The sequence below is a fragment of the Crotalus tigris genome, unplaced genomic scaffold (genome assembly GCF_016545835.1).
Source record: "Crotalus tigris isolate CLP2741 ecotype Arizona unplaced genomic scaffold, ASM1654583v1 scf7180000017648.698776, whole genome shotgun sequence".
NCBI lineage: Eukaryota > Metazoa > Chordata > Lepidosauria > Squamata > Viperidae > Crotalus > Crotalus tigris.
The window spans coordinates 106,464-128,235 of record NW_024096540.1 but is presented as its reverse complement, the minus strand read 5'-3'; positions in this window follow the sequence as shown (position 1 = coordinate 128,235).

Below are 21,772 nucleotides of genomic sequence, written 5' to 3'. Positions count from 1 at the left end.
CAGCGGTGCTCTTCCTCCTGTCCGAGGTTTTCATTGTTGTGAGCATTTCTGTTGAGGATTGGCAGGGGGGGTGGGATGGGGGGGTGTTTGGTTTTTATTTCCCCCATCTGCTGGGTGGTTGCCCCAGGTTTTGGTCACTTCACATGACCCTGGGACACTGTGACCGTCATAAATATGAATCAGTTGCCAAGCATCTGAATGTAAATCACAAGACCCTGGAGATGCTGCAACATTCCAGCTGATCAGCACTTCTTCTGGGATCAGCAGAAGTGCCAGGATCAGCACTGAGCTCCAGCTGGAGCCTGGCGCTGATCCTGGTGCTTATGCTGAGTCCTGACAGCCCTGCAGCTCCAGCCATCTCTCGCTCAGGCTTGTGCGGTGCTGCCATCAGTTCAGCTCATTCCCCTCCCCTGCTACCACTTTTCTAGGATGGTTGCATACCACCTGCCAGGTGCCAATGTACCACAGGTGGTACCCATACCACTGGTTGAAAAGCCTTGGACTACAGACCTATTGCACTAACGTCTGTAGTGATGAAATGCTTTGAGAGATTGGTTCTCCAACATGTTAGGACATGCCTCCCACCGGATTTTGATAAACACCAGTTTGCCTACAGGGGAAATAGGTCGCTTTACATTTGGTAGCAAGTCATCTAGAGAAACCTGGAAGTTATGTCAGGATGCTTTTCATTGATTATAGTTTGGTTTTTAATACTATTCTGCCAGCTATTCTTACTGAAAAGCTGACTGACTTGAAGTTCCATCTCTCTATCTGTGATTGGATTAATGACTTTCTGAGGGACCAACAGTGAGGGTTGGGTCTGTCTTATCTACCCTCCTGAAGCTTGAAGCTTGGCACTGGCTCACCACAGGGCTGCATGCTTAGCCCTACCTGTACTCATTGTACACATATGATTAATGTATTATCTGACCCATCCACTGCGATCATCAAGTTCGCAGATGACACCACCAGGGTGGGTCTCAGTACAGGTGGAAATGAGACAGTGTATAGGGGGGAGGTACAAAAACTATCCTCATGGTGCCTAGAGGACAACCTTCACCTGAACATTGGCAAGACGAAGGAAATGGTGCTAGATTTCCAGAGGAAAAGAGAGGAAGCTGCCCCACTTTACATCGGAGGGGACTGTGTGGAGAGAGTTCCTCCTTCAAATTCCTGGGAAGATCTTAGCTGGAAAACTAATACATCCCAGGTGGCCAGAAAGGCCCAAAAGAGACTCCACTTCCTCAGGGTTTTGTGAAACAACAGGGTAGAATGATGACTCATGACCTTCTTCTACTATTGAAAGTGTTCTCACACATTGTATTGTGGTTTGGTATGCTGGCCTGACAGCTGCGGACAGGAAGGTATTGCAGAGGATGATGAGCATGGCACAAGACATTGTGGGCTGTTCCCTGACTCCACTGGATGACATCGCCAGGGCCCGTTGCCTTGGCAGAGTGAGGAAAATTCTCAGGGATGACTCACACCCTGGTTGGTACCTTTTTACTCTCCTACCATCGGGTAGGAGATACAGAAACCAGCTGTACCAACAGGCTGAAGAACAACTTTTATCCATGGGCCATCAGGCTTCTGAATGGGAGATAACTTTATAACTTTATGTATGACAGACTCGTGAGGCCAGCGTGATGTGCAATTAGTTCACAGGGTGAAATAAGTTGGGGATTTGTAGTCACCGTGAGTTTGTGGTGAGGGGGGACACAGAGGGAGGCTCAGCCAATTTCAATGTATACATGTTATACTTTGATAATAAAGGGTTTATTATTATTATTCAAGTGTCACCATAGAACAGTGGTGGCAAACCTATGGTATGCGTGCCAGAGGCGGCACTTCGAGCCATGGGCATGTGCGCCATCACCCCAGCAGTGTTCGCCAGAGTAGCTTTCGCCTTCACTTTTCCTATTTCCATTCTCACCCTCCTTCAGCAATAGCGAGGCCTGTTGGACGATGGCAGCTGTACGGGGCCTCTGTATTTCGGTGAAGGCAACTGAGCCGGAGCCTGTGGAAGTGGAAGAGGGCAAGCTGATGCTTCAGACTGGAATCTCTGGTACCCCCTTGCCTGTGCTACGGCATCAGCAGAGGAACTAGCCATGCTGGTGGGGTACTTGCTGAGGGAATTGTTGTCATAATGGAGCTGGGTAAACAAGCCAGGGGTAGCTGCCCATGCTGCTGTCATGAGGCAAAGCCAGTGGGTGAAGGGGGATCGGACCCATGTGCTCCGCTTCCTGGTATCCTGCCACAGCCGTGATGTGGCAGCGCTGCCAAAATCGGCCGCAGCACCGGTGGGGTGGCGTGAGAGGCTGCAGCAGGATACCAGGAAGCGGGCACATGGGTCTGATTCCCCTTTCCCCACCAACTTCACCTTGTGGCAGTGGCACTGGCAGCTACACCCCAACCGGCCTGTTTCCCCGACTCTGCCCCGGCAGATGGAGAGGGTGGCGAGAGGCCGGGGTGCACGTGGGACAATGTGGAGTGGTAGCGGCAAGGGGTGTGCACATGCCAGAGCCTGCCTTTCCCCACCACCATCCCCATTGCCCCCACCAGTGCAAGGATGGGTGGCACAACTTTGCTTCCGGAGCTGCTGCCAGCCAGGCCTGACAATGCAGGGATCACCACCACCATCACCTCCTCCTGCCCAGCCTGCTGTGTAGTAAAGCAGGAAGAACTGCCCCCTGCCTCGGTTCACCCACAGATAAGCTTCCTGCCCACTGCCCCACCTGCCAGAGACCCCTTGGATCTCCCCCAACCCTGCCCAGGCCCCATAGGCATCCCTTCCCATGCCCACCCCAGCCATATCCACCCAGTCTGCCATGACCACTGCAGCCATGCCCATCCAGTGGGCCATGCCCACCCGGTACCCAGCAATAAATAAGTGGGTTTTAGATTGTAGTTTGGACACTCAGTCTCTGAAAGGTTTGCCATCACTGCCCTAGAATCAACACATAGACACTTCTAAAGCCTGGAAAAGCTCTCCCTATAAAGGTCTTCTGCTGTATCCCATTTCTTTGCAGCTTCCTCTAAAGGCAAACTATTTGCTTTTAAGAATAAATACTTCTTTCTTCACAGCTGTCTGGATCTCATTTTTATTTATTCTTGTGTAAACCCACCTTTAATTGGAACCCCAAATTATTCTTTTGACAATATGGTGACCACAAAAGGACTTGAGACTAACCTGGCCAGCAGACCAAGCCTGGGTAAGTTCACCAGCTAGCAGCAGACCATTTTTGTCTATGGGTTCTGATCCCGGGCTTGGCCTGCTTGGCATTGACAGTAAAGGGACTTTGAGTTTGAACCAAACAGCTGCTTGAAAAGAAGAATCTTGTCAGTACCTCCAAATTTCTGGTTTTTGTGCCCAAGGAATGAGTAAGTGAATTGTGTGGGGGGGAGGGAGTGTTCCCTTCTTTCCTATCTAATTCCTTTAACCTTTCATTGTAAGGTTATAAAACAGCTTTGTTGCTCTTCTCTGCACTCTTTCTACACCTTTTTTGTATCATGAAGTGTTACATGTACTAACACTTCACATGATCTTGACACAACTGTATCTCTCTGTTGATGCAATTAGGACTAAATTGACTTTTTTTGACAGCTGCAGCACACTGCTGGCTCATACTTAAGTAGTTGTCCACTAAGACACCTAGATGCCTCTCACAGTTACTGCTGTTGAGTGAGGTATCACTTATTATATACCTGTGCATTTGGTTTTTCTTGCCTCCTTTTCTCACCATTGTATTACACTTTGTTGAATAGGGCCTAATGACCAAGTATGTGAAGATCCTTGAGTCTATCTTTCAAAGTGTTAGCAATTCCCCCCAGCTTGATATCATCTGCAGATTTGATGAGTTCCCCCTCTATCCCCTCATCTAAATAATTTATGAAGATATTTAAGTATATTGGATCTGCAATGGGATCCTTGAGGTATCCCATTGCATGCTATCTTCCAAGTAGATGTAGTTCCATTGAGTACTGCATGTTGCATGCAGTTGGTCAGCCAGTTATGAATTCATCAGTTATCTATCCCACATTTTTCTCACATACCAAGAAGTAGGCTGTGGTCTACTTTGCTAAATGCCTTACTGAAGTCTAAGTAAACTGTGTCCACAATTAAGAACAGATTAGAAGCCAGCAAATTTTAAAAGTAAATGCATTTTTTTCTCACTAAAGATTTGTTTCTGGAGAACAATAGCTGGATTTTATTCTGGTTAGTATTCATCCCTGCTTGGATCCATTTTAGAAAAATCCTCAAATTTGCTTGCAGAGAGATCCAGGGCAGATTCTTTTTAAACTATAGATATTTGGTGATGTTAGATGTTGTTATCCATTATATGAGTCAATGAAAAAGGTTTTTTTTTAAAATACTGCTTTGATGGGAGACATTTCCACATTCTTCCAACATATACTTTTCCCACTACAGCCAGAATCCTAGATGCATACAAAATTTACAACAAACACAAAAAAATTATGTTTCAGTATTATCATTGAAATGAACTGCTTGGCCTTTGCTTTTTGGCACGCACTCTTCTCCCCTTACCTCTTATTGGTCTTTTCTTATTTCCATTTCTATTTTGTTATGAAATATTGCTTAAAATTATTTTTTCTCCTACGGCAGAAAGTAATTGACATATTAAGGCAGACAGATACCACAGCCAAGTGTAGGGACAAAAATAATCCCACTGTTACGCATAGGAGTAAATAGACCCTGCTGAAAATCAAGTACCTTGAAGTCAACAAATTATGTTAGAGGCCTGCTCTTGCATTAACTTATTGAGTTTTCCGCTAATGCTATTGGGAAGTCACATTTGCTTTGAAAATTTCTCTTCTGCTGTCAGAATCCAATTATATTTCATCTTTAGTTATCAAATATAGAAAACCCCAATTCTGCCTTCTCTGGATTCTGCCATAAGAGGGAGAGAAGGAGGAGAACAAAGGGGCTTTATGGCCCTCACTTCCTTCAGTATGCTTCTAAGGAACTGAATGTGTGTATTGCAAAAGAACTAACCATAAGAATGGGGCCGTTTTCCTTTCATGTAGTTTCTTTGAAGTCTCCATCCAGCCGGGCAGTAATGAAAAGGGGGTGGAAGTGTAATGCCTGAGACTGTCACTGAAAGAGGGGGTTGATTGGGTGGGGCTACTGGGGAAACCCTTAAAACCTTGAATTGGAGAGCTTGGACCCCAAGTCCTGTCTAGAATGCCTGCAACCATTTTCTCTTAATAAAGGATTCCTGTTGGAAGAATTATTCCAAGAGTTCTGTCTTCTTAAGATGCAAAGTGGGGTGGGTCCTTACATTAGACAGGACTTGAAAAATTAATCCACCTGGAAGGGAGACCCTTGCCGGGGGATTTTGCAAAAATTTACCATGTCAGAAAATGGAGCAGGAGAGAGGGGGAAAACTCCCTGGAAAGAGAGCCGCTGACCCAGTTGGAACCTTGCCAGATGTTGGGATCCGAGAGGTCAGATTCAGGAGAAGAAGTGGTGGAGACACGGGACCACAAGCCTCGCTGGTCAATGGGCATTGGAAAGAAAAGTGAGTGGGGAAAGGAATCAAGAAAGGTGACCCTGAGACGGGGGACCAAGCAACCAGAATGGAAGCAGGAGATGGAGAAATCCCTGCACGCAAGTGAAGAGGGAGAAAGCTGGGCACCGTACTCAGACTGGATCCTAGAGAAAGCTATTGACCTGATGAAGAGAACTCTCAGCTCCCTAGAGAGGAGAATCCTGAGCCCTACGGCACCCCAGCTCCTGGAGCCGCAAAGGAGAGACACCGATCCAGTAGTCCCCACCCCCTACCGACCACAGATGGCAATCTGGATGGAAGACACTACCACCAACAACGGAGGCACCGATCCATTCCAAGACGTCCGCCGGTTGGAGGTGAAATTCAAAGGGGAGCCAACACGCTTGGGGTTTTTCCTAACCCAAGTCCTCAGCTACATGGAGGAATACGGGCAGGACATTCCCAGCGACAAAGCCCGCATCCGGATTGTGCAATCTGCCCTGGATGGACCGGCTGCAGATTGGGTGGTGAACTTGCATGACTCCAATGCCCCAGAACTCAGTAACTTCAACCGTTTCATGTCCTCTCTGAGAAGATGATTTGAAGACCCCCTGGCTGATCGCAAAGCCCGTGAAAGGATAAAAACGATGAGGCAAGGCAAACGCCCGGTGGCTGAATATACACAAGAATTCCGGGCCATTGCCAGCAAACTGAATTGGCCAGAACACATCCTCCTTAGCCATTTCAAAGACGGACAAAATTATGATGTATATGACGCTTGCCTGCCCCGAGGGGACCCACACCAACTTGAGGAATGGTACATCTTGGCAGAGGAAGCAGAGATTGACATATTGAAGAGACACCGCCGAGGAAAACAATGGAGCCGCCCCCTGCCTGAGCTGACACACGAACCGGGGAAATCTTCGACTACAGCCAAGAAGCAAATGGGGTGTTTCAAGTACAGAAGAGATGGGCATCGAGCTGTAGAATGCCGCTCAAAGCCCCCCCAGCACAACCCAGACAGATCCCCAATCAAAAAATCCGGAAAGTCTTCAGCTAAGCCAAAAGAAACAGCCATGAGAATGATGGAAATTGCGGAACCCCCCACTTCTGTTCACCAAGGGGAAAGAACTCCAGCCTACACCACAGGGCCGGTGGATGCCTCAGATGACAGGTCCTCAAGACAGTGACTATATAAATCCCCCCCCATGCCCGAAGCTGTGAAGGTGAAAGCCTTAATAGACTCTGGCTGCACCCGCTGCCTCATTAGCCCAACACTAGTGGGGAATCTGGGCATCCCATCCAGGAGACTGGAACAACCAATCTCATTTGGCCAGTTAGATGGATCCATAGCAGGGGGGGTGCCAGCTACCCTAGCCACTCTACCAATACACCTCTCCCTGGGCAAACATGAAGAGGACATAACGTTTGTGGTGACCCCAGGCATGGAATGCCCAATGATTCTAGGGATGGAATGGTTGAAAAAATGGAACCCCTGGGTAAATTAGAGGACGACAGAAATCAAATTCCTGAAGGGGGACCCTATGGACTTAAAACCCCAAGGGACGCTACCAGATCAAGAATAGAAAAAGCATCCATAGGAGAGGAAAAAAGATTAACAGAAATACCAGAGGAATATAGAGACCTTGCTGAAGTTTTCAGTGAGGAGAGGGCAAATGAGCTCCCCACCACCAACCCACAGACTGTACCATTGAATTCAAACCTGGGGCAAAATTCCCGAAGCCCAGATTATACTCCATGAGCCCAAAGGAGAAGGAGGAAATGGAAAGATTCATTTAAAAAAACCTAGAGAGAGGTTTCATTGAGCCAGCCAAGCCTAAAGTGGCTGCCCCGGTCCTTTTTAGAGAGAAGAAGGATGGCTCTTTACGTTTATGCGTGGATTATAGGGCCCTGAATACAATCAGTGAAAGCAACCTATACCCTCTGCCCCTCATGAAAGACATGCTGTCACACCTATCGAAAGGGAAAAATTTTTCTAAACTAGACCTAAGGGAAGTTTACTATCACATGAGAATTAAGGAAGGGGACGAATGGAAGACTGCATTTAACTGCCCCATGGGGTGCTATCAATTCAAAGTCTTCCATTTGGATTACAAGGGGGCCTTGCAGTCTTTATGCAATTAATCAATGACATTCTAAGAGAGCACCTGTTTAAGGGGGTCCTTGTTTACTTGGACGACATTCTTATCTTCACTGAAACAAAAGAGGAACATGTCAACCTTGTCAGAGTGGTTTTGAAGAAGCTGCGAGCCGCCCACCTATATGCCAAACTCTCAAAATGCGAATTCCACCAGGAAAGGATAGACTACCTAGGTTATCGCATATCCCCCCCAGGGCATTTAAACATCCAGGAAACTCAATCCCAAACAAGCCCGCTGGTCCCAGCATTTTCACCAGTTCCAATTTAAGCTCAAACATTTACCAGGGAGAAAGAAGTCACATGCCTCAATATAACAGCACACGAGCCACAGACTCTAAACCAATGATGGCAGAATCACAACTGGCAGCATCAGTAACCACAAGAACCCAAGCCAAATTAAAACAACAACTGGAGAGCCAAACTGGAATTGAATTCAAAAAAAGTTTAGAAACAGATGAATGGTTTCAGAAAAACAAAAATGTGTGCACAATGAGAGATGGGTTGCCTTGGGTAGGGGAAAAGTTATATATACCAACAACCCAAAGAATCACTTTCATGCAGCTTTGCCATGACACAAAATCAGCAGAGCATTTTGGATTTGTAAAAACTTTACACTTAATTAAAAGGCAATTTTGGTGGCCATCAATAACAAAGGACATAGAAAGTTATGTTGCCAGCTGCCCAACATGTGCATCTGCAAAGAGGTTGCAAGGGAAATCGCCAGGGCTATTACAACCAGTGGCAAATCCCTCAGCCCCCTGGAGGAAAATAGCCATGGATTTTATAGTGGAATTGCCAGAAAGCAATGGGAATACTGTTATCTGGACAGTCACGGACTTGTTTTCCAAAGAGGTGCATTTTATCTCTTGCCAAAAGATTCCCACTGCAAAGGCCTTAGCAAAACTTTTCATCCAGCACATTTACAGATTGCACGGGGCACCCCAACGCATCATCTCTGATAGGGGAGTGCAATTTACGTCTGCATTTTGGAAGGAATATTTATCCCGCTTAGGGACCACTCAGGGACTGACATCTAGCCATCACCCTCAGACAGATGGACAAATGGAACGTTGTCATTCAGTACTTGAGCAATATTTGAGATGTTTTTTAAATTTCCAACAGAGTGATTGGACGGACTTACTCCCTTTTGCAGAAGTTGCCTACAATAATGCAGTCCACTCCAGCACAGGCTACACTCCTTTTCAAATAGCCAACGGTCAAAGTTTCAGCCCCAGGCCAGAATTAACCCCAAACGAACCAATGATCCCATCACTGAAAGAATGGATGGAAAAACTACAAAACACCTGGCCAATAGTTAGAAAGGCACTAGATGAAGCTAGGCAGGCATACAAAGTACAAGCCGATAAAAAAAGGATTGAGCCTACACCATTCATTATAGGTGAAATGGTGTACCTATCTACAAAATACCTAAAGTCTCTACAACCCTGTAAAAAACTTGGACCAAAATATATAGGGCCTTTTCCAGTTAAAGAATCATAAACCCAGTAACAGTAGAGTTAGAATTACCCAAAAATCTCAGGCAAATACACCCAATTTTTCATTGCAGCTTGCTGAAAAGAGAACATCAGTCAGCGTTACGGCCAAAAATCCCCCCCCACCACCTCCAATCATGGTTGAGGAGATATCATGGAGCAACTCAGTACCTAGTTGCCTGGAAACACCTCCCTTCCTCACAAAACAAGTGGGTCCATAAACGTCATGTCAGAGCCCCGAAGCTATTGAAGAAGTTTCACACAGAGTACCCTAACAAGCCTGAGTAACTTTTATACCTGTTTTGTTTCTTCCAGGTGGATCTCTCTTATTTTTGAGGGGGCCGGATGTCAGAATCCAATTATATTTCATCTTTAGTTATCAAATATAGAAAACCCCAATTCTGCCTTCTCTGGATTCTGCCATAAGAGGGAGAGAAGGGGGAGAACAAAGGGGCTTTATGGCCCTCACTTCCTTCAGTATACTTCTAAGGAACTGAATGTGTGTATTGCAAAAGAACTAACCATAAGAATGGGGCTGTTTTCCTTTCATGTAGTTTCTTTGAAGTCTCCATCCAGCCGGGCAGTAATGAAAAGGGGGTGGAAGTGTAATGCCTGAGACTGTCGCTGAAAGAGGGGGTTGATTGGGTGGGGCTACTGGGGAAACCCTTAAAACCTTGAATTGGAGAGCTTGGACCCCAAGTCCTGTCTATAACGCCTGCAACCATTTTCTCTTAATAAAGGATTCCTGTTGGAAGAATTATTCCAAGAGTTCTGTCTTCTTAAGATGCAAAGTGGGGTGGGTCCTTACATTTGCTTTCTATATCTTAATTCCAATGTTGTTAATTCAAATTCTTTCAAGTGAATAGTGATACTAGTCCCATTTGAAGTGTTTTACTGTTCTTCATATTGGATCTGCTATTCCATGTACTTGTCCAATAGCTGAATTGGTAATCATGGTTATTTTAGTTTTTGAACATTTTCAGAAATTTCATCCTGGTTTATGATTTATACAAGAATCATAAATTGATCCTTTGTGTGATGACTCCCCCAGACTCTAGTTCAGAGAAGGATGAGTTGGAAGCTGAGGACTATGAGCCAGGAGTTGAGGGGCCCAGCACAGGGGAGCAACCAGACATGGAGCTGGCTGAACTAGAGACAAGAGAGGCACAGCTGCAGCTGGTCAGTGGAGATGAAGAAGAACTACCTCCTCCTCCAGATTCAAGAGCACATAGGGCTGAGAGGAGACAGATACAAAGAAAGTCAACCAGACAACTTGCCAGAAGGCAGTCTCACCTCTCTTGATAAGCTGCACCAGGAAGCAGTTATTTAGCTGAGCAAGGGGAGTAAAACAATGCTGGGAACATGTTTCCTTGTTGCATGTTCTTGTCTCGAATCTTGGATTGTGTCTCTTCAACTGTGGCCTTGCCCTTGCCTTGTGGATTTACCTTCGCCCTGTGGAGGTACCTTTTGCCTAGCCTTTGTCCTGGGGACTTGCCTGGTCTGTGAACTTGCCTTGTCTTGTGGACCTGCCTTTGTCTTGTGGACTTGCCTTTGCCTGAAGGAATAGTATAGAATAGAATAGAGCTGGAAGGGACCTTGGAGGTCTTCTAGTCCAACTCCCTACTCAAGCAGGAGGCCCTATACTATCTCAGACAGGTGATTGTCCAGTCTCTTTTTAAAAACTTTCAGTGATGGAGCATCCATGATTTCTGGGGGTAAGCTGTTCTACTGGTTGATTGTCCTCACTGTCAGGAAGTTTCCCCTTAATTCCAGGTTGCTTCTCACTTTGATCAGCTTCCAACCATTGTTTCTTGTCCTTCACTCTGGTGCTGTGATGAACAACCTGACTCGCTCTTTATAGCAGCCCCTCAGATACTGAAATACTGCTATCATGTCTCCCCTATTTCTTCTTTTCTTTAGACTGGCCAAACCCAAGTTCTGCAGCTGTTCTTTGTACGTTTTGGTCTCCAGGCCTTTGATCATCTTAGTTGCTCTTTTCTGAGTTTTTTCCAGACTCTCAACATCTTTTTTGTGATATGGTGACCAAAATTGGCTGCAATATTCAAGATGTGGTCTTACTAGGGCTTTGTAAAGTGGTACTAGTACTTAGCGTGATCTTGAGTCTATGCCTCTATTTTTACAACCCAGGATTGTATTAGCTTTTATATATATAGATCAGTGGTTCTCAACCTGTGGGTCGGGACCCCATTTGGGGTCGAACGACCATTTCACAGGGGTCGCCAAACAACGCAGTCCGCCATTTCCCCCCCTTTTCCTTAGCTGTGCTACTTCCTTTTATTCTATTGGCTTTTGAAAGCCAATAGAATAGACTCTTTTGAATAGAGTCTAATTCTATTGGCTTTCAAAAGCCAACAGGAATTGTCCAGGTTGTCTCTGCCCTGCTGAGCCCACCAAAAGTCCCATTCTGCAAACGGTGCTGCACCAGTTGAGTAGTCCTCAACTTACGACCGGTTGAGTAGTCCTTGACTTGGGGGTCGCGACATTAAAAAGGTTGAGAACCACTGATATAGATAGATAATATTTTAAGCACTTGTGATTATAAAAACTATATATATTAGTTTTTTATAATCACAAGTACTTAAAATATTATCAGCAACATATTGTATTAGCTTTTTGGGTTGCTGCTGCACACTGCTGGCTCATAGTTAAGAGATAGTTCACTAGGACTCCAAGATCCCTCTCACAGTTACTGCCTCCAAGCCATGTCTCGCCCAATGTGTATTTGTTCCTTTGGTTTTTTCTGCCTAAATGTAAGACTTTGTTTTTCTCCACATTGAAACTCATTTTGTTGGATAGGGCCCATTGTTCAAGTTTGTCAAGATCTTTTTGGATCCTGAGTTTGTCTTCTGGGGTATTGGCTATTCCTGCCAGTTTGGTGTCATCTGCAAATTTGATGAGTTCCCCTTTAATTCCTTCATCTAAGTCGTTTATGAAGATATTGAAGAGTACTGGGCCTAAGATGGAACCTTGTAGTACCCCACTGCTTACTTCTCTCCATGTGGATGCAGTGCCATTGAGAACTACTCATTGAGTACAGTTTGTCAGTCAGCTACAGATCCATCTGGTGGTGATGTTGTCTATTCCACTTTTTCTAGCTTACCAAGGAGTAGGTTGTGGTCTATTTTGTCGAATGCCTTACTGAAATCTAGGTATGCTATGTCCACTGCATTTCGCTGGTCTACTAGTTTAGTCACTTTATCAAAGAATGAAATCAGATTGATCTGGCATGATCTGTTTTTAACAAACTCGTGCTGGCTGTTAGTTATGACTTTGTTTGCTTCTAGTTGTTTGCAGATCTGTTTTTTTATTATCTTTTCTAGGATCTTCCCAGGTATTGATGTTAAACTGATTGACCTGTAGTTTCCTGGGTCCATTTTTTTCCCTTTCTTGAAGATGGGGACCACATCAGCCCTTTTTCAATCCTTGGGTACTGCCCTGATGCTCCAGGATTGTGGAAGATGTGGTACAATGGTTCTGAGATAACATCTGCCAGCTCTTTCAGAACTCTGGGATATAATCTGTCGAATTCTGGTGATTTGTATTCATCAAGATTGGATAGGTCTTCTCTTATCATTTTCTTGCTTGTTTTGATTTTTGTTTCTAGTTTGTCTTCTGCAGTAGTTTTTTTGGTATGTTGGGCTATAGTTTCTTTTTGTGTGAAGACTGATGCCAAGTATGAGTTAAGTAGCTGTGCTTTCTCCCTACTGCCTGTAATTTCCTTGCCATCTTCTCTCTTTAGTGGGCCTACAGTTTCCTTTTTGTTGTTGTTAATGTGTTGGAAGAAACTTTTATTGTGTTTTATTTCTGTTGCAAGTCTTTGTTCATTCTAAGCCTTTGCTTTCCTGACTTCTTCTTTGCATGTTCTGGCTGTCTGCTGATAATCAGCCTTCGTTATGTGCCCTTCTTTCCATTTTTTGTATTTGTCCTTTTTGTCTTTTAGTTTGTTAGTGAGATCTTTATGCAGTCATGTTGGTTTCTTCCTGGATTTCTTGTTTTTCTTTCTCAATGATATTGTGCTGATAGAGGCTTTTGTGATTGTGTTTTTCAGGGTTTCCCATGCTTCTTGGGTTGTTTTCTCCTTTAGAATTTTCATCCGTGGTATGCCCTAATGCTAAGAAATTTTGGTTTAAGATTCATATGTGGATAGAAAAGATGATTAAAATACAGGTACAGAACTCTGTTTGCTAGGAATATTAGGCTTGAATTATGGAAAAGAGAATGAGTATTTAATATTACATGTGTTAACAGCTGCGAGGATAATATTTGCCCAATTTTGGAAACATGAAAATTTACCATCTGATCAGATTATATTAACAAAAATACTTGAATGTGCAGAAATGGATAGATTAACTTTAGAAATGATAGAGAAAGAAGACACAATTTATTTTAAAACATGGGAAAAATTTATCAATGGTTAGCAACACGATAGAATGAGAAAAGGTTATGAAACTTAAAGAGATAATTGATAATTTATGTTGTGTCCTGAGCCTGCAAATGCAGGCTCGGGACATTGCAAGGTTCCCGGGCAATTGCAAAAGCTGCCCGGGACCAGACTGAGCAGCACCGACCAAACGCACATGTGCAAGGTGCGAAAAGTACATAGTAATGTTGCCATCTTGCCAAGGGAATGGGGACGTATAAAAGGAGGCCTGCGTACCTTTGCTCATCGTTGGAGTTTGAAATAAGCACAATAAAGAGCTGTTCCAGAAACATGTGTATTCTTCATTCGCCATCAGTCCCAGGACTTAACACTGGTGATGAGGGTGGGATCCTTAACAAGGAAAGCTAGAAGGAAGCTTTAAGACTTACCCCAAAGAAGTCCTGGAAGGGAAAACGGCATTAAATTCAGCAGCTATCCTGCCAGTACAGCGTCGCTGGAGGGTGAGTTTGGCTGAGAGACCCTTTCCCTGCAGAAGCGAATGGTGCAGCATGAACTACAATGGCAAAAATCGGCTGCTTGTCAGAATTCAACGTCGCACACCCAGAACGATGGGAATCATATGTTGCAAGAGTAGAGAACTATTTTAGGGTTAACCAAGTCTGTGAAGATGGGCTGAAGGCTCATGTTGTTGTGTGTATGCGGCCAAGAGACTTTTGAAATTGCTGAAAACCTCGTGGCTCCTGCTTTGCTGGAAGGCGTAACATACACAGACTTAAAGAAACTTCTAAAAGAACATTTTCAGCCCAAGCTGTCCATCATTGCATCGAGGCACACATTTGAACAAAGGGATCAGAGAGCAGGAGAATCTGCTAAGGACTTTATCACAGCATTGAAGCGAGCAGCTAGACCGTGTGAATTTAAAGACTTAGAGGAAAGACTGCATGATCGTTTTGTGTGAGGACTGAGAAATAGAGACTTACAGCAAAAGATCTTCGTGAAAGAAGACATTTCATTCCAAGATGCTCTACGAGAAGTTACAGCAGAGGAAGCAGCAGGCGGAGCAGTAAAAAACATGCGGCCCACCAGAAGCCCTCCAGAAACTGTTGCTGTCCACCAGGAGAATGTGCAAGAAGATTTGGAAGAGGTTCCTGAAGATGAGGTGAATGAGCTCTACCAGGCAGCTGGAAGGAGACAGAGAGATCGCACAGAGAAGGCTTCAATAACTTCGCAATGCTTCAGATGCGGAAGACGCTACAGAAGAGTAGACTGCCGGTTCCAGTTCGCCATTTGCAGGGCCTGTGGAAGGCAAGGCCACATTGCAGCCATATGTCTGAGTCGTCAGAAGGTACAACCTAAAGAAGAATTGCATCTGAAAGGTACCAGGGTCCCCAGCCAAAATAGGGTGGGTTTCTGCGCAACACGCAGAAGTATTCTGAGGACAGGCACACATAAACCCCTAAAAAAGAAGTTGTCCCTTAAAGTAAAGTTTCAAGGGGTTCCCTTATCCATGGAATTGGACACTGGTTCCACTCTCTCCATTATTTCCCTCAACACATTCAGGAAGATTTGCAGCAGCAGTGGCCGTCGAGTGAAACTCAGGCTATCCACTGTGATACTTACAGATTTTCAGAATTCTAAGGTGTGTGTTAAGGGGGAGACCACACTTAAGGTACAGTATAAGGATTTTGAGGGTTCTTTAGATGTGTTGGTTGTTGGGGGTGAACGTGCGAATCTTATTGAACTCGATTGGTTTGAGGCTCTGGGAATCCAGGTCACAGGGCTGCACCATTAGCAAACGTCTAGCCTTGCAGAAGTCTGCAGGGAATTTGCAGATGTGTTCAGCTCTGAGCTTGGAACCTACAAGGGGCTTCCAGTTTCACTACGATTAGATCCATCCATAGCACCCATTAGGGTAAAGCCTAGGAGAGTTCCATTTGCACTTAAAAACAAGATTGATTCTGAACTGGACAAATTGCTCCAGCAGGGCATTCTAGAGCCTGTAGATTCTAGTCCTTGGGAAACCCCCATAGTAACGCCTTTAAAGGCTAATCGGGACATTCATATTTGTGTGGACTACAAGTGCACACTAAACAAGGCACTACAGCAACACACTTATCCAGTACCTGTAGTAAGTCACATTCTGGCTTCCCTAAAGGGGAGGTGGATTTTTGCGAAGCTTGACCTGGCACAGGCCTATCAACAGTTGCCTGTTGATGAGGCAGCTGCTGAGGGTCAGATGATTGTGACTCATAGAGGAGCTTTTAAAGTGAAGAGATTGCAATTTGGGGTAAATGTAGCCCCTGGCATTTTCCAGAGTATTATGGAGAACATACTGAGAGGTATTCCAGGAGTCTGTCCATATTTTGATGATGTCCTCAGTGCAGGAGAATCACCTCAAATCTTGGGTGAGAGATTAAGGGCTGTCTTGCTTCGTTTTAGGAAAGCAGATCTCAAGTGTAAGATAGGAGTCAATTCTACTGACTTTTTGGGATTCAGGATAGATGCTCAGGGTATCCACCCTTCTGAAGCTAAATTAAAGGCCATTCAGCAGGCCCCAAGCCCTAAGTCAAAAGGGGAACTACAAGCCTTTTTGGGGCTACTAAATTTTTACCATGCCTTTCTGCCAAACAAAGCTGCTATAGCTGAGCCATTGCACAGGCTCTTAGACAGACAAGCCTGTTGGCAGTGGACTAAGGTCCATGAAAAAAGTTTCAATGAGATTAAGGCCTTGCTTACTTCTAATGCTGTACTGGCTCACTTCAATGAGCAGTTGCCTGTTTGCATTGCCTGCGATGCTTCTCCATATGGAGTGGGGGCAGTTCTTAGCCATCTGTTGGCTGATGGGACCCAGGTCCCTGTAGCGTATTACTCCAGAACCTTGTCTTCTGCTGAGCGGAACTACGCTCAGATGGACAGGGAGGCGCTAGCCACTGTGGCTGGCATTAAAAAGTTTCATGATTTCATATATGGCCGCCATTTCACGGTCTACACTGACCATAAGCCTCTGCTAGGGTTGTTCACCACAACCAAACAGACCCCACATATTCTTTCTTCTCGTATGCTGTGCTGGTCCATTTTCCTGTCAATATATGACTACTCTTTAATTCACAAGCCTGGAAAGGAAATGGGTCATGCTGATGCTCTGAGTAGATTACCTCTTCCAACACTGGAGCCTAATCCTGCTCCAGCCATTAATATTCTGTCCATTCAAGAGCTGCCTGAGTCTCCCCTCAATGCAAGGGATGTGGCTGCTGAAACTGCCATTGACTACACGTTCACACACGTTCTGTCATGGGTGTTGTCAGGATGGCCTGACAGATGCCCTGATACTGAGTTTCAGAGTTTCTGGCAAAGAAGGCATGAATTGTCCACTTTCAAGGGTTTTCTGCTATGGGGAAGTAGGGTAGTAATCCCTACCTCACTGAGGACTAGAGTGCTGCATTCTTTACATGAGGGACACCTTGGCATAGTCAGGATGAAGGCGCTTGCACGCAGCCATTTGTGGTGGCCTGGCCTCGATAAAGCCATTGAGGCTCAAGTGCATGGGTGCCATGTGTGCCAATGGTCCCAGCCTGAAATACCTCAGGCCTCAGTTCCTCAGATGGGAGGAAACTCACACCCCATGGTCCAGGGTACATATAGATTATGCTGGGCCCTTTCAGGAGCAATTCTTCTTGGTTGTTTTTGATAACCATTCTAAGTGGCTAGAGATTGTTCCTGTGTCCTCCACTAGTGCTGCTAAGACTATCCAGGTGCTGAGAAGTATTTTTGCAACTCATGGCCTTCCAGATGTTCTCGTTTCAGACAATGGTCCTCAATTCACCTCTTCTGAGTTCCAGGTGTTCCTCCAGGCCAACATGATCCGCCATGCAACTTCTGCTCCTTTCCACCCATCCACCAACGGAATGGCTGAACGTATGGTGCGCACCACCAAGGATGCCCTTAAGAGACTGACTTACAGTGACTGGCATCACAGGTTAGCAGACTTTCTTCTTGCACATCACACCACACCTTGCACTGCCACTGGAAAGAGCCCAGCTGAACTTCGTTGAGGTCGCCAGCTCATTACCAAGCTGGACAGACTGCACCCTGACCAGGTGGCGTCTCAAGGGTCACATCCATGGCCACCAAGGTGTCTGCAAGTGGGTGCTCCTGTTTGGATCAGAAACTATGGGCCTGGTCCTCTCTGGGTACCAGCTGTGATCTTCAAGGTCTCGGGGCCCTTGACCTATGAAGTGTCCCTGGAAGACGGCCGCGTTCTTTGGCGGCACATAGATCAGCTGCATACAAGGCTGGAGTCTCACCCTTCCACTCCTGGCTCTGCTCTGGGGGGGGGGAGAAGGTTTTAGAATACATTCTGAGGATCAATGTCAGCAGCCAGTGCCGGCAGCTGAGGAGATCGTTGATCCCCCATCCCAAGATTCCACAAGTGCTCCAAACAAGAATTCATGGGGCAGAGAATTACTTTTCACACCAAGACGCACTCCAGCCAGGGAGTCACCCCGGGGGCATCCACATATCCCATACAGAAACAGTAACACTCCGGATAGGGAGGATAACCGGGGGTATTCACAGAACTCACAGAACACACAAGAACTGGCAACCCAGCTAGGAAGCAGGTTCAATTCTGCAACTGCTTCGAAAAGGAGGTCCTATGGAAGGGGGGCAAGCAGAGAGGCCTCTCCTGGCTCTGGCACCGCAGGCATGACCGTGGGGTCTGCCGAATACTGAAGCCCCTTACACACACCTGTTTTATAGGGCACGTCCGAAAACGGTCGCTGGCCCGAGGACATAGGTTCTCATGAACCATCCAGAATAGTTCTGGAATCCTCAGCCAACTCAGAAGGTTGGGAGAGTGCAGCTGCTCTGACAGAGCCTGGGGGAAACTCTGGCATTTCTGCCAGTACGCCCTACCAGGAGTCACCTGCAAAACCTGTGCATAAAAGTCCTGGTCTAGTGAGCCCATCAGGTGGCCCTTAAGGTCAAGTCCTGGTCTGTCCAGTCGAGCAGGGGAGCTGTCAGGCCAGGCACCCTCCCTCATCATGCAAAAGTTCCAATGGGTTAAGGCCCCTCCTAAACACCTAGATGAGTATGTAAGGTTCCTGTCAGCATAAGAACAGTACAAGTCTATGGTGAGGAGATGGAACCTATGTGGGTAGCAACAGAACCCGCGAAGCACACATTAGAGAGTGGCAACAAGTTTTTTTTTTAATGAAAGTTTTTTATTTTTTCCATATAAACATTATAAAAAAAAGTATACAATACAATTTTAAGATAAAATAAACATTATTACGACCTACGCACTCCCCCCAGGCCACGTCCACCCTCTCTTAAAACATTCCCTACTTCCCTCCTCTTTCTCACCTCCCATCCTACTCTCTTCCCCTCCCCTTCTCCTCTCACTACCCTACTTCCTCTCTACACTTGCCCACCTCTCATCCCTATCAAACCCATGAACGCAGCATAAGGGGGGTGCCCAGGCCGCACCCCTATAAGCAACCATTATCTATATTACACTTACCCCCCACAGATTTCCTCCCTCCCACCCCCAACCCCCCTCCCTTCACTTCCCAGAGCAGAATACAGGGTTAATAATTAAAAGGATTTATAATAATAAGAAAAAAGAAAAGAAAAATAAAAAAAAAAAAATAAAATAATAAAATAATAATAATAAAAAGGGAAAAAAAATCATACTTAACCTTTAACTCCAATAGCCTATAAGACAATTCTCTATAATATTTACTATAACATTCATTCATAAAATAAGTGAAACTTTTTAGTTCCATACTTTTTCTGAATATAATCTATCCATCTTCTCCATACAATGATATATCTTTCTTGTGTATGATCCTTTAAATAGGCAGAAATTTTTGCCATCTCTGCAAAACTAGATACTTTAAATACCCATTCTTCTAAAGTAGGCAAAGAATCTTTCTTCCAATATAAACCTATTAATAACCTTGCGGCAGTTAATAAATTCAACATCAAAATAGTTTCTTTATTATTTAAATCCACAAAGATACCCAATAAAAATAGTTGAGGAATAAACTTTATCTTCCTTCTAAAAATCTTTTTAACGTTCCACCAAATCATAATTCAAAATGCCTTTACCTTTTTACAATTCCACCAAATATGAAAATATGTCGCATCTTTATTGCCACATCTCCAACATTTGGGCTGTATGTTAGGATACATACAAGATAATTTTTTAGGATCTAAATGCCATCTGTAAAACATTTTATAAAAATTTTCTCTCAAATTTTGAGCTTGTGTAAATTTAACATTTCTAGTCCAAATTGTCTCCCATAAATCCAATGAAATCAGTTCCTGTATATTTTGAGCCCATTTAATCATACAGTCTTTAACCAATTCTGTTTCTGAGTCTAACTCTAATAAAACATTATAAATTCTTTTTATATGGGCCTGACTCTGATTTTTAATCTGAATAACCAGTTGTTTATCTTCTAATGTTATTCCCTCTTTCTTATCTACAGTCCACCTATCCACTATTTGTAAGTATTGAAACCATGACTGTAGAATATTTTCTTGCCTTAATACATCTAGGGATTTCAAATGCCAATTCGAACCAGACCAAATTAACAATTCTTTATACGAGATTTTATCGAAATTTGTCCCCTTAGAAGTTCCCTCAATTGCATGTCTGGGAATCCCCCAGATAGGTATTTTATCATTCAATCTGTAATAATACTTTTTCCAAGCACGAAGTAAGGCATTCCTCAAAATATGTAATTTAAAAATCCGATCAACTTTCTTATTAAAAATCAGGTATGCATGCCAACCATATATTAAATCCCAACCTTCCAAAAACAGAATATCCTTATTTGTTAAATTGAGCCAATCACTTAACCAAGTTAAAGCGGCTGCATCATAATATAATTTCAGGTTGAGTGCCTTAAGTCCTCCTCTTTCTCGAGCATCCTGTAAAATCTTAAACTTAACCCTTGGTTTCTTTCCGGCCAATATAAAATTGTTGATACCCCTTTGCCATTCCTCCAAATTTGCCTCTTTTTTTAAAATAGGTATCGTCTGAAACAAAAAAAGGAACTTTGGTAGAACATTCATTTTTACAGCTGAAATTCTCCCCAACAATGACAATTGCAGTTTTTTCCAGTCTTTTAAGTCCTTTTGTACTTTTCCCCATAATGGTTCATAATTATTCTTATACAATTTTCCATTTGAAGCGGTTAAATATACTCCCAAATATTTAACCTTTTTTACCATCTGAAAACCTGTGGCTTTGACCAAACTTTCCCTATCCTTAACTAACATATTCTTAGATAATATCTTAGTCTTATAATTATTGACTTTAAAACCAGAGACATTCCCATACTGTGATATAAGTTCTAATAAACAATCAATCGCTTGATTCGGTTGTTCCAAAATTAAAACCAAATCATCCGCAAAAGCCCGCAATTTATACTCATTCTTCCTTATCTTTACGCCCTTAACTACCTTTGATTCTTGAATCTGAATCAATAAAATTTCCAACGTTAAAACAAATAACAATGGGGATAATGGGCATCCTTGTCTTGTCCCTTTTTGAATATTAAAATTCTCAGTCAATCCCCCATTTACAACAATTTGTACGGATTTTTGCTGATATATAGCTTTAAGTGCATGTAAAAAATTATCCCCAAAATTCATTTTCTCTACCAATAAAAATAGAAATTTCCAATCTAATTGATCAAAGGCTTTTTCAGCATCCAAAAAGATAAAAGCCACAGGAATCTGATTATTCTTATCCAAGTATTCAATTAAATTTATAATTTGTCTAACATTATATTTCATATATCGCCCTGTTATAAATCCTGCTTGGTCATTATGAATCAAGTCCTTCATAACTTGCATTAATCTGTTTGCCAAAATTTTTGTAAAAATCTTATAATCAACATTTAATAATGAAATTGGCCTATAATTCTTAGGCTCTGTAAGATCCTGATCTTCCTTTGGAATCAGTGATATAAAGGCTCTTTTCCAAGAAGGAAAGGCGGATTCATCAAAAGTTTAGAGTCCTTTAAAGTTATATGAGTCTCTTGCAGACATATCAAATCTTTGTTGTGTTGTTTCAAATAATGGAAAACCTTTCTTCGTTTCTGTGGCACATTTAAACCATTAACATTCCAGGTCAGGAGCCTGCCATCTCCACCGGCCTGGAGCCTCTGGAGCATGGCCTGCAGATCCACTG